We start from the raw sequence: 15,335 nt of genomic DNA on the forward strand, positions 1-15,335 counted from the left end.
GCAAATCATGATCTGCTTTCACAATCCGCGATTAAGGCCAATCACACTCTAACCTCACAACTTGTGATTTAGTTTTAAACAATAATTTATCTTGTAGTTTTCCTAACATTTTTCAGTTGCCATGAACATATTTGAAATTTCAGGTACCATTGATCTCGATTGTTTTAGTATTTCATCATCTACCAGTGAAATGGCTCCAACAACCATAAAGAGGTGCAGAAAGGATTTGCTAAAAAGCGATATTGAGGGAGTTCTAGAAGGTTGCCTCAACAAAGTACCTATATATACAACATTCCCTGCTATGTGGACAAAACAATGAAGATAACTTGGGCAAAAGTATATTGATTGTTTGCAAGAAAGGAGGTGCCACTCAGAAAGGTATACCAGATGCTAGCAGCTATGTGTTGTAGCATGTATGGAAAATAGGATGCAGAGCATTTTGAGGAAAGTTGGGTTCCCATGATCTATGCATGTGCCATGGATGGAACCATTTTTAATTGGGTAAATATCTTGGCTTTATCTATTCAAACAAATATTAAAAGTGCAAAGAGAGAGAGTAGTCAAAATTTTACATGGCATCGTACTTGCTGGATGCCTTATGTGCCATAACACCAACATTCCTCACAGATCATGTTATTAATACATGATACAATGAGGTTGACATTATATGACATGCCAAGCTCCAAAAGTACCAAACTAACCCTCATCTTTATAATCCCATTTCCGTAACTTGCTTCTTACCTTTATGCTCTTTTAGACCCTTATAATGAGGGGAGGGTCCACTCGAAATGTTAAACATTTCAAATTATGATAAACAATTTCAATCCAAAAACTTGAAACTCATTTATGTATCTTCCAAACCTCAAAAGAAAGATCATGAAGTGTATGCATATGATAACATTGTTAAATACAATGGCTACATCAATCTAACTCACAAGGTAAGATAATGACCAATAAGATCATAGAGAATGATGAGTAACCAATTTCTTATACTTACCATGTGTCATAAAACCAACATCCTTCATAAATAATATTAATATGTAATAAAGTCAAATTAATATCATATAATATACCAAGCTCCAAAAATCACTTTCATTTCTATAATCCCATTTCTACCCCACTTTTTATTTTTGTGCTCTTATTGTCCTTGAGGAAGAGTGAAGGATGCATTTAAACATTGTTAGATACCATAGATACATCAATCGAAGATAAGATAGCGACCATTAAAATCATAGAGAATGGTGAGTGGCCAATTTCTTATACTCACGATGTGTTATAACACTAATATGTGAAATGAAATGATATTATATTTTAACGTCTATAAAATTAAAAATAGTCTATGGGACCATAAGTTCCTTGTTTTTCACTTTTTGCAATTCAATTATTTTTTTTATTCAAATTGATGATGGGTTGACCTAACTTTCCAACAATCCCCTCGTTGAAAAGACAATGTCAAGAAATCGATGCTAACATATTCCCATAACTTTCTCTAATGTCTTTGTACGCATCACATTCCAAAATGAAATGTTTTTCCGATTCCACTGTCCCAAACGCGCAAAATGTACACACCCGTTCTTCCCAAACTTCTTTAGGCCTTTTCCACTATCCTGTTTCACACCAAAATTGATGCGAGTTGATTCTTAATTGAGCAATAAAAATCTTTGCCCTTCACAAAATGCTAATTCCAATATACTCTTTTTATTAGAAATCACGCTTAGAATTGAATTCCTCAATATAGTATTTCTTCTTTCTACCCAATTTTTTTAGCCATACCCATTTCCTTTAACAAAATTCTTTTAAAATGAAAATACAATAAAACCGACATTATATACCGGGCCAAGCTCAAATAAACAAAACTAACCCTCATCTACAATTTTGTCACGTGATGATATTTATTTTTTTCCCACGGGAATCGAATTTCTGTGCGTGTCCGACTGGCATTCTTCTTATAAACTTACCGAAAGAAAAGCATAGCCACGTCATAGTTTGCTTACGTGACACAGAGCAAGTCCTCTTAAGTGGTTAACGTGCGCATTTCTTAGTACATTTGAAAGTAAACCCGCGCTAACTTTTTGCGTTCCCTTTTACAGGGAAACCAGGAGGCTGTTATCATTTACCTGTTCTATTCTCTCGGCTAGACGGAGCGTGTGCACTCACATAAAGAAAGGTGCGAGAACTTTCTTTATTTCCTTGTTTTCTGTAGAATTAAAGCTCTGTTAATGGAAGGAATTCGTAAGTTGACGACGACATTGAATTTGGTAGGCGTATTCCTTTTATTGGTAACCATGTCCTTCGCTTGGTGTCTTGGTTTAAGGATCCATATCGACAAAATGGTCTGTATATTAAAGTTCGGTTTCTAGATCCAGCAAATAACTTTTTTACACTCTGGCAATGCATAGTCCATAATCCCAGAAATTGTTTTAATTGCGATTCTTTTAAAGTTTTCTCATTATCTAGCAGAATGATTGATTACTACCTCAGTTTAGAAGTTAGAAGAGAATTCCCCTGATAGTGAAGACTGCCTCCAAATTGCCAGTACAGAAGAGAATCGCAGCTTCTAATGTAGTGGGGAAGAGAATCATAACTTCTTATATCATGGTGTTGACCCTAGTCGACTATAAACAGAATAGTTACAGTCTAATTTTAGGATTGATGCCAATGCAGTGTGTTTATGCCTTTTGCCAAATGCTAACCACTAATCTTCAGAACATGCCTCCATATCAAACAAATATAGAAATACAAAAGACTTTTGGGTATCCCTCGGCTGCCTTTCTTATCAATGCTTGATCTAATTGCCTGCTTTAATCCAAGCCAATGTGGTAATAGTAGCAGCCATATTAATGTGGAACAAAATATCTAACAGAGGAATTCCCTTTGATTTCAGTAAGATTGCATTTCAGAAGGAATAACAAAGACAACTATCGCAACCAAAGCAACCTGCAGAGCGGACAGGCAACTCAAAGTGACGCCAGTACGGAGGTAAGGAGGCTGATATCACATGGGTAAATTGAAAGTGAAAACATTTGCTAGATGCAGGTCAATATCTAATACCATTACTGACACAAGACAACAGTTGGGATTGCTATTAAAGAGAAATGCTAAAGGAGTCTTTGTCGAGGCGCAAATACAATTGACTATTTTTTCGTAAAAAGCTCATTTTTATGGTGGATCCAGACTTGCTAAAGCCGTCGAGATTTATAAGGGTCAAGAGAAGAATCGATGGAACCAAAGCTTACCCAAATTCTGAGATAGCCTCCTTACAAGCGCGCTAGAGAGGGATAGGGCTAGTAAGCTAGAGTGAGAGTGGAGAAGTCATGCACAAGTGCTGAAAACAGAAATAGATAATCCACTCAAGAGAAAAATACCGAACACGAGAAAAATGCCAAAATTGTGTGTTCTTAGGGTTATAACACCTGTTATTTTAGAGCAGAAGATCACAAGATGAGATGATACAAATGAGAGCTTGAGTTGCGTATTTATAGTCGACACAAACAAGGCATCCTTTCAAGAGGGGGTCATGGACCCATGAAACAAGGGCAAAGGGCACACAGCCCAAGAGGGTTATTGAGCCTACATATATATTTTTTTGATTTGGTTAACCTCAACCATAAACTTAGTATACATCAACGAATTAAATATGGCCCATGTTGAATTTTCTTGCTGGATTTTTCTATTGAGATGATTATTTGAGTTTTGAGAGAGCATTTTGACTGAGATTATTTTCCCTTCCTTTTCCGTAAGTAAGAGAGTCTATCTATTCATATAGACACTGAAAATTATATTTGGGCTTTGAGTTCAACCGTGTGAATACTGGTCGAACTTCCAGGTAAAAGCCATTCAGTATAAGCTGTTCAGTGTTTTTTTGCAACCCTGATGCATGATTACAAATCCTGTCGCGAGTGTGGAGTCTTATTGCAAGTAACAAGGCGCAGAAAGTGAATTAGCAGGCATTCATAGTTGTTGGCTGCATCAGCACTAAAATAAATTGATTAATGTGGCAGTCAAATTACATCGTTTTCCACATGAAATAACTTAACTTTGTTAATTTTATTTTAACTTGCATCATTTTAGAAATTTCTACACATTCTAGAGATTTCTGCCTTGCATTGTTTTAGAAATTTTTGCCTTGTATGATCAACCCATTTCTTATGTGGCATATTGACTCCTGAAATTCTCTGTGATTAGCTAATCTACCAGTCTGGTTGTCGAAGAGCAGCCAGCCAACATTTTAGTCTTTTGTCCTGATTGACAACTACCTTGGCTTTTGTGGCAAGACATCTTGAATATTTCATGCTATGATTTTCTTGCACATAGACTTATATAGTTTTCCTCAAGTTCTTGCAAATGCTATGCTTCCATTCACATTTTATTTGCTTGTCTACTGTTGAGTATCAGATTTTGTTAGGCGGTGACTGCTTTGTCATGATATCTGCCTTTAATTGAATCAGATCCTCACAATATCGAATGGTGTCACATTAATTATGACAGTTGGTACTTTAATTTAAATAGTATAAGACCATGATGATTTTAAATATTACATATTATTTTATGTTTTATAAAATATCAAGTTTAATCATAAGGTTTATGGGTTTAGTTTATTAGTACACATTTTGGGTTATATATGTAAACATATGAATAAACTCAACTATATTTCTTACTGAGTGTATATTTCTTTTATTTACGAGAATTAGGTATTTAATTTACACCTTTGATAATTAATTCATTTATCTCATATTTAGACATTCTCCATGAATAGTCGATATATAGTCGATGTATATATATATATATATACTAGTGCAATGTATATGATGCATGCATATGTAGCTATCATATGTATGCCTCACATGCATGCTAATATTGCTAAGTTGTTCGTGATTTGAGATGGGTTGTTACATACACCCCTCCTTCAAAAGAACTTCGTCCCGAAGTTAAGGGTTTATAAAGTATATTGATAATTCCTTTAGGGTATGTAAGGATTGTATTATGTGATTGAATTTTCATTTATGATCGTGAGGACACTTTAAAATTTGTGATTTTGAACGCTGATAGATTTCTAATTTTAATGGTCATGCCTTGCCCAAACCAGGTTCCCAAGCTATTCTAAAATCATCCTATCCTTCCTAATCTCTTCCGCTCCCATCCTATCCGTCCTCTACTAGAGTATGCCATGGCGTCAGCTATACTGACCTAACCATGCATAAACTCTAAGGATGGCAGCGTCGACTATATCGACCTGATTTCCCAGTAGGCATCCGGCAATCATCATCACACGTCTAGGGGAGCGTGACTCGCACAATCCTCCCATGACCCCAGGTTTTAGAGGATAAACGGTGGGCAACACCTCCACCCCTCCCAGTAGAATCAGGGTTAATACCCTATCATGGAATTTCTTTGAGCCTTAATTGTTCTGAAGTTTCTGTCATCACGTGGTCATTTTGGTAATGGATTTTATCTGCAATCATAAACACTTGTCCATGCATTTATAACATGTGCATTAATATTTTAAAAAACACATAGCTTATGTATATTTCATACATGTCATCTAAAGTATAACATACCTTGCCATAATCTATTCATGTCATTAGCTTTCATATTTACAATATAATCATTCTTTCGTGTATTGTTTGTGCATAAAACTCATGACTTTAAATTGCTAACTGACACTTGATATTTGATCTTACGAGCACATATCATTATGTTCCAAACTTTCATTGATCTGTATGTGTTTGCTCAGTAACAACTAACTGGGTTATTGTCTTACTTGGTAACAAAATGCATCATATGGACAGTCATTAGCAAAGACAAATCTCAATTCCCCTTTTTTTTTTTTTTAAACAATACTGTTATTTGTTGTGTTCTTTTATATATAAATTGATTGAAATACCTAGCTCAAAGTATGGTATGCAACACATTTGGGGAACATATTTTGAACTCAACATTTCCTTTAACAATAACACACCGAACATTGCTCTATGTTTAAATGGTAGTACTCTTTTAATACCTTGGCCCTATGGGTTGAATTTATGCTCATGGAACCTTTGCTCAGGTTGTATTCATCACTTATCTTATTGCTAAATTAGGTCTGAATGTTGCGTAGTATCCGATCCTATTGACTGTTTCACTACCATGGAGTTGATATTCATGCCAAGTGAACTACTGTTTCCAGATCTTTTGCCAGCGCACATTCCAGGGTCCGAACTTAAGTTCTATGCATTATACCAGTTTTTTTTTTTTTTATGCCTCTATATGAATGAGTTAATGGCTGTTTGCAATTCTGAGTTAGTTCCTCATCACATGGTGTTTAATAGCAGTGTATTCCCTGTTGAATAATTGTGAATGGTATATATAACCGCTTGAGCTCAATTGGCTGGTTCTGTTATCATTTAACTGGAAGTATAGTGGAAAACTGTTTACCTACAGCTAACAGATAACAACTGATGTGCAAAAAGGGATCACTGTAACCTTCACACAAAACTCAGAAATTTATTAGAAACTAAGAGAATATACAGGAGGGAATTCTACATCTTTTACTGTGGTATTGTGATAATAACATGGCTAAATTATGTATAACAGCTGGGGTAATTTTGAGTAAGGAAGATATTATATGTGACTCTTTAGAGGCCTCATTGAATGTTATTTGTCCACAGTATATATATATTTTCTGAAGTAAAAACTATTAAGAAAACATCTACAGAAGTTTTCATACGAACTTGAAGAAAGGTCTCATAGAGGAACTTTATACAAACTCAATTATCAAGGAGGAACATCTACGTGGTTGTAGTAGAGTAGAATTATCATCACATCTCAGCAAAATATCTTAGAGATTGAAATGTCCCGAACATTAACTACAGGAGCCAATAACAAAAGACTGTATTAACTGTAATCAAATGCACCAGCAGTAGAATGTGTGAGGTTTAAGGTTTATGTGATGGTTCTGTTCATGTATGAGGTAGGCATGTAACAACAGAACTAGCCTTCAAACAATTGTTAAAGATGTTCCTAAATTGCATCAATCCAATAGTGAAGAATATATCATTACAGAGCACCATTGATTATAAAAGGCAAGAGCAGATTCTAACCATTCAACAACTTGTGGTTTCTATGCAAGATAGAAGAAGATAGGTTGAGGAGTGAGTCCCCTAGTAATTATAAAGGGGGATGACTAAACAAAATGAATATCTAGAAATTTGTAAGAATATAAACATCATTACCACTTGTTCGTCACTGGAGTATAAATAATAGTAAAAACGAATCCATCCGAGCAAAATTTTACCATTTCAAGAGACTAATAATAATTAAAAGCATAATATCAAAACATTCAAGAAAGTACTTATCTCTAGAGAATAAGTCAACTCCCTTTCGTTCAACTCTTCAAGGAGTTAATCTCGTCCATATTATCATCATCAGGAAGTCCATATCATCAAGGAATTCACAGCATCAAGGAGTCCATATCATCATCGGCAGGAAAGGCCAGTTTGCATCATCAGGTGGAATATCCTTCAACCACTCTAGATCAATGCTGCCAATGTCTGTGTGAAGCATCTCAAGAAACCGTTTTATTCTCCCTGCAAGAACATTGTTCATCCCTCGGTCCTTGATGGCATCTGCAGTATCTTCAAGATCGGCATATCTGACTGCATCCCAATTCACAGCATCCTTGGTATTTGAGTCCCTTTCTCTTTTAATCTACAGTTTTCTACATTTGCTTTCTTCGATATAGTTTCCCAATCAAATTTGTTCTTGCTTTCTGATATATCAGATAGCCGATATATTCAGGTGAATATCGAAGAAATCTGTTATATTTCTTCATTCTCCTTCCATTATTCTCAGTTTTCAGATATGAAACATATAGATATGGCCCATTCTACATCTTAAATCCCTAGGGAGGCAGTCAAGACCTTTCGCATGGAACTGCAGACTCTCTCTCTCTCTCTCTCTATATATATATATATATACTGATTTCTTCATGCCACCTCAAGATAGTCAAAATTTGCTCAATGGACTATTCAGTTTCACCTTAGGTATACTTGGGATTAGTTTATTAACTTTATTTAAAAACAGGGATTTCGAATTGAAGTACAGAAGCACAAAACTGTATGTATGACCTTATACAGTGCATAATTTAGGAAATATTGTATATACTTTTCAGCACATGACACTAAGATTAAGGAATAGAAGTCATTTCCAAATACATCTAATCAGTAGATCGTAAAACTCCAATTTGGTCTAGTACACACTTCTATGCCCTTTATATATACAACATATATTCTTTTCAATTGCAAGAGTTGGGTTTCCAATTAATGGTAAGCTCACACTAAGAAATAATCCTGTCTGAAATAGAAGTAAATATCGAAGCCATCACAGTGATTCTTACAATTCAAAACTGAGTCTTATTTTAAGAGAGTCTGGTACAAGGAATGAGGAGTAGGTACTTATCAGTTTTAGCAAAAGCAATTCACCTCAAGCAAAATAAGGATAATAAATGATGTCCCCATAAGAATTTCCACAATAGTTTTAAAGTTCAGCTCGCTGACAGCTGCATTTAGCGCATTTATCAAAGAAGCCCTTTAGTGCTGGAACAATAGGTGATACATCTATATCAGGTGATAGACAATCTAAGGCATAGTAATAGGCATCTTAGCCACTCTTTCATTTTGTCTGAAAAACTCATCAGAAAGAACACTTGTAATCTGAAGAAACTCAATCCGTGGTATTGGGTCAGTTTCCCTTCAGGGCTGCCAATAACACAGAGTCATATTTAATGTAATTTTCCCAAGCAATAATACAAAGTCGAGCTTTAAACAAAAAAAAGGATGAACCCTCAATCAGAGAGTAAGGAAAGCACCTATAAATAAAGCCTCTTCATTACACTCATACCTACCTTCAATATGTCAACACACTTCGTCCTTTGATTCAAACTACAAAAGCTCCTTAAAATCAATTCCAATTTCCCAGTATTGAATACTTTTCCTTGATGTTGCAAATAATCAATGGACAAATTGGCACCAATGCCATTTACAGTAGTGTTCAGCATGTCACCAGTTTTGAACTGCCCGCTTGGAAGAGGTTTCTTATTGGGTTGTGTTCTATTTTCATAGTAAATTCCTTCAAGACAACCCTGTGGTTCAACCAAATCCTCCCAATCCAATGTATTAATTTGATGAATTGTCAAATCTTCAGGAATTCTCATGCCAGCATTTCCAGGATCAAGATTTCCTGCCTTATTTACATTATCCAGTGGAGGAACTCCATCACTACTAGGAGTTTTGAAGCCTGAAGCTTGCATTAGATGCGTATATACAGAAGCATCATCCCCAGAATCAAGCTCCTCAGAGGATATCCATGAAGCAGGTTTCTCAGAGTAACCTGAACTTGAACTTGAATTTGCTGGGGTCATTGGTAACATAATGGGCTTACACATCCGATTTGATAAATGTGAGGTACCCATTGTATTTCTACCTCCTTGGGGTGATATACTGCTTTTGGTATTAACCTCTGATACTTCTCGATAATGTACAAGAACAATGTGCTCATATGCTCTATCAAGTAACCAATAACTCCTACGAACAAATTTGGGATTGTCCTCGCCATGTGCATAGTAAACATGTATTCTCTCTTCATTGCCAACTTTAAGGTGTTCATGAGCTTCTTTCACTGTTTTACCATCCTTTTTCTTTTGCCATGAATGGCCATCCTTCCGAAAATTTCGTAATGCTTTTCGATCAAAGAGAATTAAGGTGCCACTTGTAGGTGTATCCACTGGCTTCGCCCTGACATTAAAGGACTTGTAGTTGTACAAAATAGCATAGATCTCATTTGGCCTAAGCCATCTTGAATGTGCTTCTTCTGCAATCATATTCATATCCAAGTCTTCCATAGTATGAAACCCATGAGTCTCCCCTCCTGCAAGCCGACCAGACTTGGTGGAATCCATAGAAATCAAAACTGTTCATTCACTTTCTTCCGCTTGCTTACACCTAAGACCGCCCTGAAAAAGATCTAACTACTCCATTATATGTTATAACACAATTACTGGACGTCTGCACTGCTTCACGTCGGTTTCCTGCCTCTCGTCCTTTGTTGTCTAAACTACTGCTTACATACAGCACAATCACATTCTGAATCAGAAAACGAGCTTCGGAAACGAAAAGACAAATAGCAAGTCTGCAGGGAAATTAGCAGACTCCGAGGATCTAGACTTCGACGCTCATGTTACTTGAGTATTAGAGACGAATAATTTGTTATATAATTACGTAACTTGAAGTTCTGTGAATTTGCGAATCCGCATTAAACCGAATAACAGTATGCGGATGAATTCGTTAATTATCTGCTCGTCCGATAACAGTAATGGGCGTTGGTTTGTTTAAATTGAGCGGATTGCAGCGTTGATGAGGTTAGGAGGAATTACAATGAATTTGAGGACTAAAAATCGGCGGAAATCGTGTCTATCCGAATATGAGGCGGGCCTCGAGCCAAGTACGTCCATCCCGTTTTTATCGCTGCTAAAGACTGTCAGCCACGGTGACCGACAAAAGGTGATATGTTTTATAATATTACTCGGGTCAGCGCGCGTCTACTGCCACCCGTCTTTTGATGAACGTCAGTCCGCCTGTAACCTTTCGAGCTCCAGGCGGTGGAGGCCCGAGAGCGCTCCACCGTTACACCACCGCATACTCCTTTATCCGCCGGTGGTTAACATTCGTCGCAGGTTTAAGCAATTAATATCATCGTTTGACACCAACGCCCCCTAAGAATGAGTTTCGACGCGTCAGATGTTTAGAAACGATGTGTGAGCATCGTGGCTATTGGCTTTTGCGAACCTTCATGTATAATTGCTCTCCGGCAGACACGTTATTTACGCTGTCTCCAAAACCGTCTATTATCCCTTCAGGTTGTCACTGTCTGTTTACTATTATGCAAGCTGATATTCTCTCCACCGTCAAACAAAGGATTCCTTCCACATAGGCCGAGATATAACATCTTCCAGATGATCGAATAGGAGTTTATATTTTGAGATTTTCCTGAGGGCCAATTTGGGTATTTTTCTGAGGCCGAGTACACTGGTCTGTAAGAATAATTTGAGCCTGTCTTTAGCTGCTGGAGGTCGAATTGTGCTTCGGGAGTTTGGGGCTATTAGGAGGCTGAATCTCCTTGGTAGGTCGAATACATCATAGAAGCCGAGATGGGTTATCACTGTGCAATTGAATGAGCCGATTTCATCTCCATTAGAGGGCCTAAAATATCTTAGAAGGAGGACCAAGTTGTATCAGTCACTTTAGGAGGACGATTTAATATTTAAGGGCATATTTTTATTGAAATTCCAGAGTTGCAATAATATTCTGTAGCTGATCTCAAAGGGCCGAGTCCTATTTAGATTGCATATTGAAATCTGATATAAGCAAATTTGGCGTGAAAAGTCGTTCACATAATGGCTAATAGATCAATAATCTGGGGATGAAACACCTTGCCGTTTATAAGCATCTGTATTTTCATGGTTTCTTTCATTTTCAACAACTGTGTCTGTTGTTGCATTTGTGATAGCAGTCATGTTGAATTCTTTATGTGGCTCCTTCATCAACATTGTTTCTTTTTCTACCATTGCATTTTCATTTCTATAAAAGTTCTCAATAACTTCTGCTGCTGTATCACTAGCTTGAGCTATGTCTGTCTCTTCATAATTTTCTTTCAAAATTGAAGATGAAATACTTTTCTGTTCATTATTAGAAGTATCAGCAGCTTCTGGTTCTGTATCAGTGGCTTCTGTTGTGTCTGTCTCTTCACATTCCTTTAGAGCAAAAGATGAAAATTTGTGCTGTTCATCACCAAAGGTTTCAAGAGCTTCTGAGGCTGTATCAGTGGCTTGAGTTGTGATTGTTTCTTCACTGTTTTCTTCCAAAACTGGAGATGAAACACTTTGTTGTTGATCAGCATATACATTTTCATTGTTTTTTCGGTTTTCAACACCTGCCCCTATTGTTACAATGGTGATAAGAGTCATATTGATTTCTTTATATGGCTCTATCACTTCCATTGTTTCTTTTGTGACCATTTCATTGTCATTTGTGTCAAAGTTCCCAACAGCTTCTAGTGCTGTAACAGTGGCTTCAACTATATCTGTTTCTTCACTATTTTCATTCAACACTGATGATGAAATACTCTGCTGTTCATCAGCAGAGGTCTCGACAGCTTCTGGTGCTGTGTTGGTGTCTTCAGTTGTATCTGTCTCTTCACGTTCTTGTATAATTGACGATGAAAGTTTTTGCTGCTCAGCAACAAAGTTTTTAACAACTTCTGGTGTTATATCAGTGGATTGAGTTGCATCTGTTTCTTCAAAATATTCTTTCAAAACAGAAGATGGAGTACTTTTCTGTTCATCTGTAAAGGCCTCAACAGTTTCTGGTTACCTAACGTTTTGCAGAGTGCTAACAGACAGTTTCAGTCAGATTTATTATTGAATGCATGATTTAAATGGCTTTACCACCACCTTATTTTGATAACTTTAAATCTTTTAACAACTTAACAGGTCCGAAAGTTGAACCAGCTCTGATACCATATATAATGGCCGTACTAAATTAAGAGCCATTACTAAACTGTGAAACTGTAAAGATTGCTGAAACTGTCGGAAATGGTATTAATATATTTGACGAAGTACTTACCTGATCTGCTACGGCTGTTGCGATGAGGATGCTGCAGAACTTCTCCAGCACTCTCGTTACCGAATGACCAAAACCACCCAGCCAAACCGAGTATACCTAGATACTCAATCCAGTATGCTTCTCAACCGATGCATACCGTTCCCCCGTGCCCAGAGACTTCAAAACAAGTAAGGCTCAATAGTTCCGAATTATAAGCAGTATGGATAAATTTCCTCTCCTTCTTCCTTCAACAGCACTCTCCTTCTTCCTTCAACAGCACCCGGTTCAGTTTTTCCACTCACAGTAAATCCAACCTTCCCCATCCACAGGCAAAGAACCACACCCTTTGAAATCCTCCTTCCTCCCTTTAAATAGCAGAGGTTCCTCCCTCTCTACGCATCTGTTCACCGCCTTTATGAAAGGATCAGATTTTGTTAGGCGGTGACTGCTTTGTCATGATATCTGCCTTTAATTGAATCAGATCCTCACAATATCGAATGGTGTCACATTAATTATGACAGTTGGTACTTTAATTTAAATAGTATAAGACCATGATGATTTTAAATATTACATATTATTTTATGTTTTATAAAATATCAAGTTTAATCATAAGGTTTATGGGTTTAGTTTATTAGTACACATTTTGGGTTATATATGTAAACATATGAATAAACTCAACTATATTTCTTACTGAGTGTATATTTCTTCTATTTACGAGAATTAGGTATTTAATTTACACCTTTGATAATTAATTCATTTATCTCATATTTAGACATTCTCCATGAATAGTCGATATATAGTCGATGTATATATATATATATATACTAGTGCAATGTATATGATGCATGCATATGTAGCTATCATATGTATGCCTCACATGCATGCTAATATTGCTAAGTTGTTCGTGATTTGAGATGGGTTGTTACATTAGTCCCATTGTCTTGCTTTCAGGTCATTCATTGGATGTTAATAAATCTATTTTTTTCGTTGCATTGGAATGTATGTGGCTAAATTGCTAAAATGATCATTTACTTGAATCTTTATGACAAAATTTCTCAAGTAAATCAATTTGTTTGATTAGTCCATTTGAAGATGTTAACCACCTGATTCAGTAGACACACATAATTGAGTCTAGACGCGTGCGTGTGTGTGTGTGTGTACAGTTGTCTCTAGACTAGGTATACGTATGGAATTTACTTTGGGGGAAGATGTACCGAGGATGTATAGTCAATGGTTAACTATCATGTATGTACATTTATTCCTTGTGGTTTTGGGTGATGTTACCCCTGAAAGAGCATGAAGCTTGTCCCAGTTTTGAAGACCTTGCTCAAGTAGGTTGCTAAGGGTTTCCCTTAGTATTATTGGATAATTGTTACTCGTTACTCCTTGGATAAGGCTGTCTTGCATATTGGCATGAAATCCTAAGGTTAATGGCATTATGCGTATTATTCTGAATATTGCTTCATCATTGGTTTGATAGCAGCATAGCTCCTAGAGGAAGTATGTTCTCACCAAAGCACATTTTCCTAGGGTGCATGCATTGCTATCTTGGATTTTCTGCATGGAGAGAGAAAATGAATCTTTTGAAGGGCATCGCACTTGGCATGCTTCCTTAGGTTGCTTCTCTCTGACAATCATTCCCATTGACCAATTTGTTGGGTGTGAGGCACTTAATGGGTGTTGTTGAATTGTGCACATGGTTCTAATGTGCCCTCTTTCTTTTCCCCATGATTTTGGAGGTAATTGGTGGGTTTTGCACATGGTTCTACCTTATGGTCCTTGGTTTTGGTTATTTTATTCGAGAACATCACCCTTAATGCACATTCAACTAAGTCGTCCTACTTGTGCCTCATGGTTCGAGGATATTGATGGTATTTCACATGATATCACTCTTATTGAGGAGCATTCCATCTTTTGGCCCTTGGTTTGAGGAGAGTTAGTCGTTGAATCGATAATGTTGGAGAGTGCAACAAGGACAAAGAGGAGCACATGGCACAGGGATATTTTTTACATGGTCAAAGCAAGTTTGGATCAACGAGCTGTTTTGCATGAGGAAAGGACAAGTGGCATCTCCACTCTTCTGTCCAAATAATTTATTTCTTTATAGTTGACTTGTCCTAAAGCCAGTTAGAGGATATTATACTTTATGTTTCCCTAGGAGAGATTGTGGATTGAAGATTTGGATATTATTATTTTATGTTCGAGGGTTTTGACTCTTGAGCTCAGACTCTATTTAATAGAAGTTCCCTCACCTTGCTCACATTGCGATGGTTGTTGATGGCTTGAGGAGTTAATACTCTATTGGTTTAACCTGTATTGAAGATCTTTTGAAAGGCTATGTGATTATTGAGGTTTCTACATGTGTGTGGTGTCTCATGAGTCATCTTCCATCTATTTGCATATTTGTTTTGCTGGAAATTGCTCTTAATTCTGCTGCAATAAGGGTTTCAAGTTGGGAAGATTTGTCACTTGGAGGAGGTGTTTCCTATTTAACCTCCTTGCTGTTTTTACTCTATAGTTGAATCCTCTATGTTATGTCATTTCTGTGAAGTGTTGCATGATGTTTCTAGCTAGAAGTAAGATCTTCCCTTATTTGTCTTTGCATGTTCATGCAAGGGCACCTTTGGAAGGGCCTTTTACTTTTTCCTTTTCAGCAATATAAATTCTGCAACCATTAGTAAAATTGTGCATGTTGTTCCA

The 15,335-nt window shown here is 36.8% G+C and overlaps 1 protein-coding gene across 1 annotated transcript in view; it reads left to right on the forward strand.

Moving 5' to 3' along the window:
• Positions 1-2,000: 2,000 nt before the first annotated feature.
• LOC149218242 (Peptidase C78, ubiquitin fold modifier-specific peptidase 1/ 2) overlaps positions 2,001-15,335 on the forward strand; it is a 207,325-nt gene continuing 193,990 nt past the window's right edge. The window contains exon 1 of the mRNA XM_089383863.1: positions 2,001-2,167. The gene's annotated coding sequence lies outside the window, so the exon portion shown is untranslated. The remainder of the gene's footprint in view (positions 2,168-15,335) is intronic.

Source organism: Pinus tabuliformis, chromosome Q (assembly GCF_031772625.1).
Source record: "Pinus tabuliformis cultivar Carrire ecotype Pingquan chromosome Q, CPIR1, whole genome shotgun sequence".
Classification (NCBI taxonomy): domain Eukaryota; kingdom Viridiplantae; phylum Streptophyta; class Pinopsida; order Pinales; family Pinaceae; genus Pinus; species Pinus tabuliformis.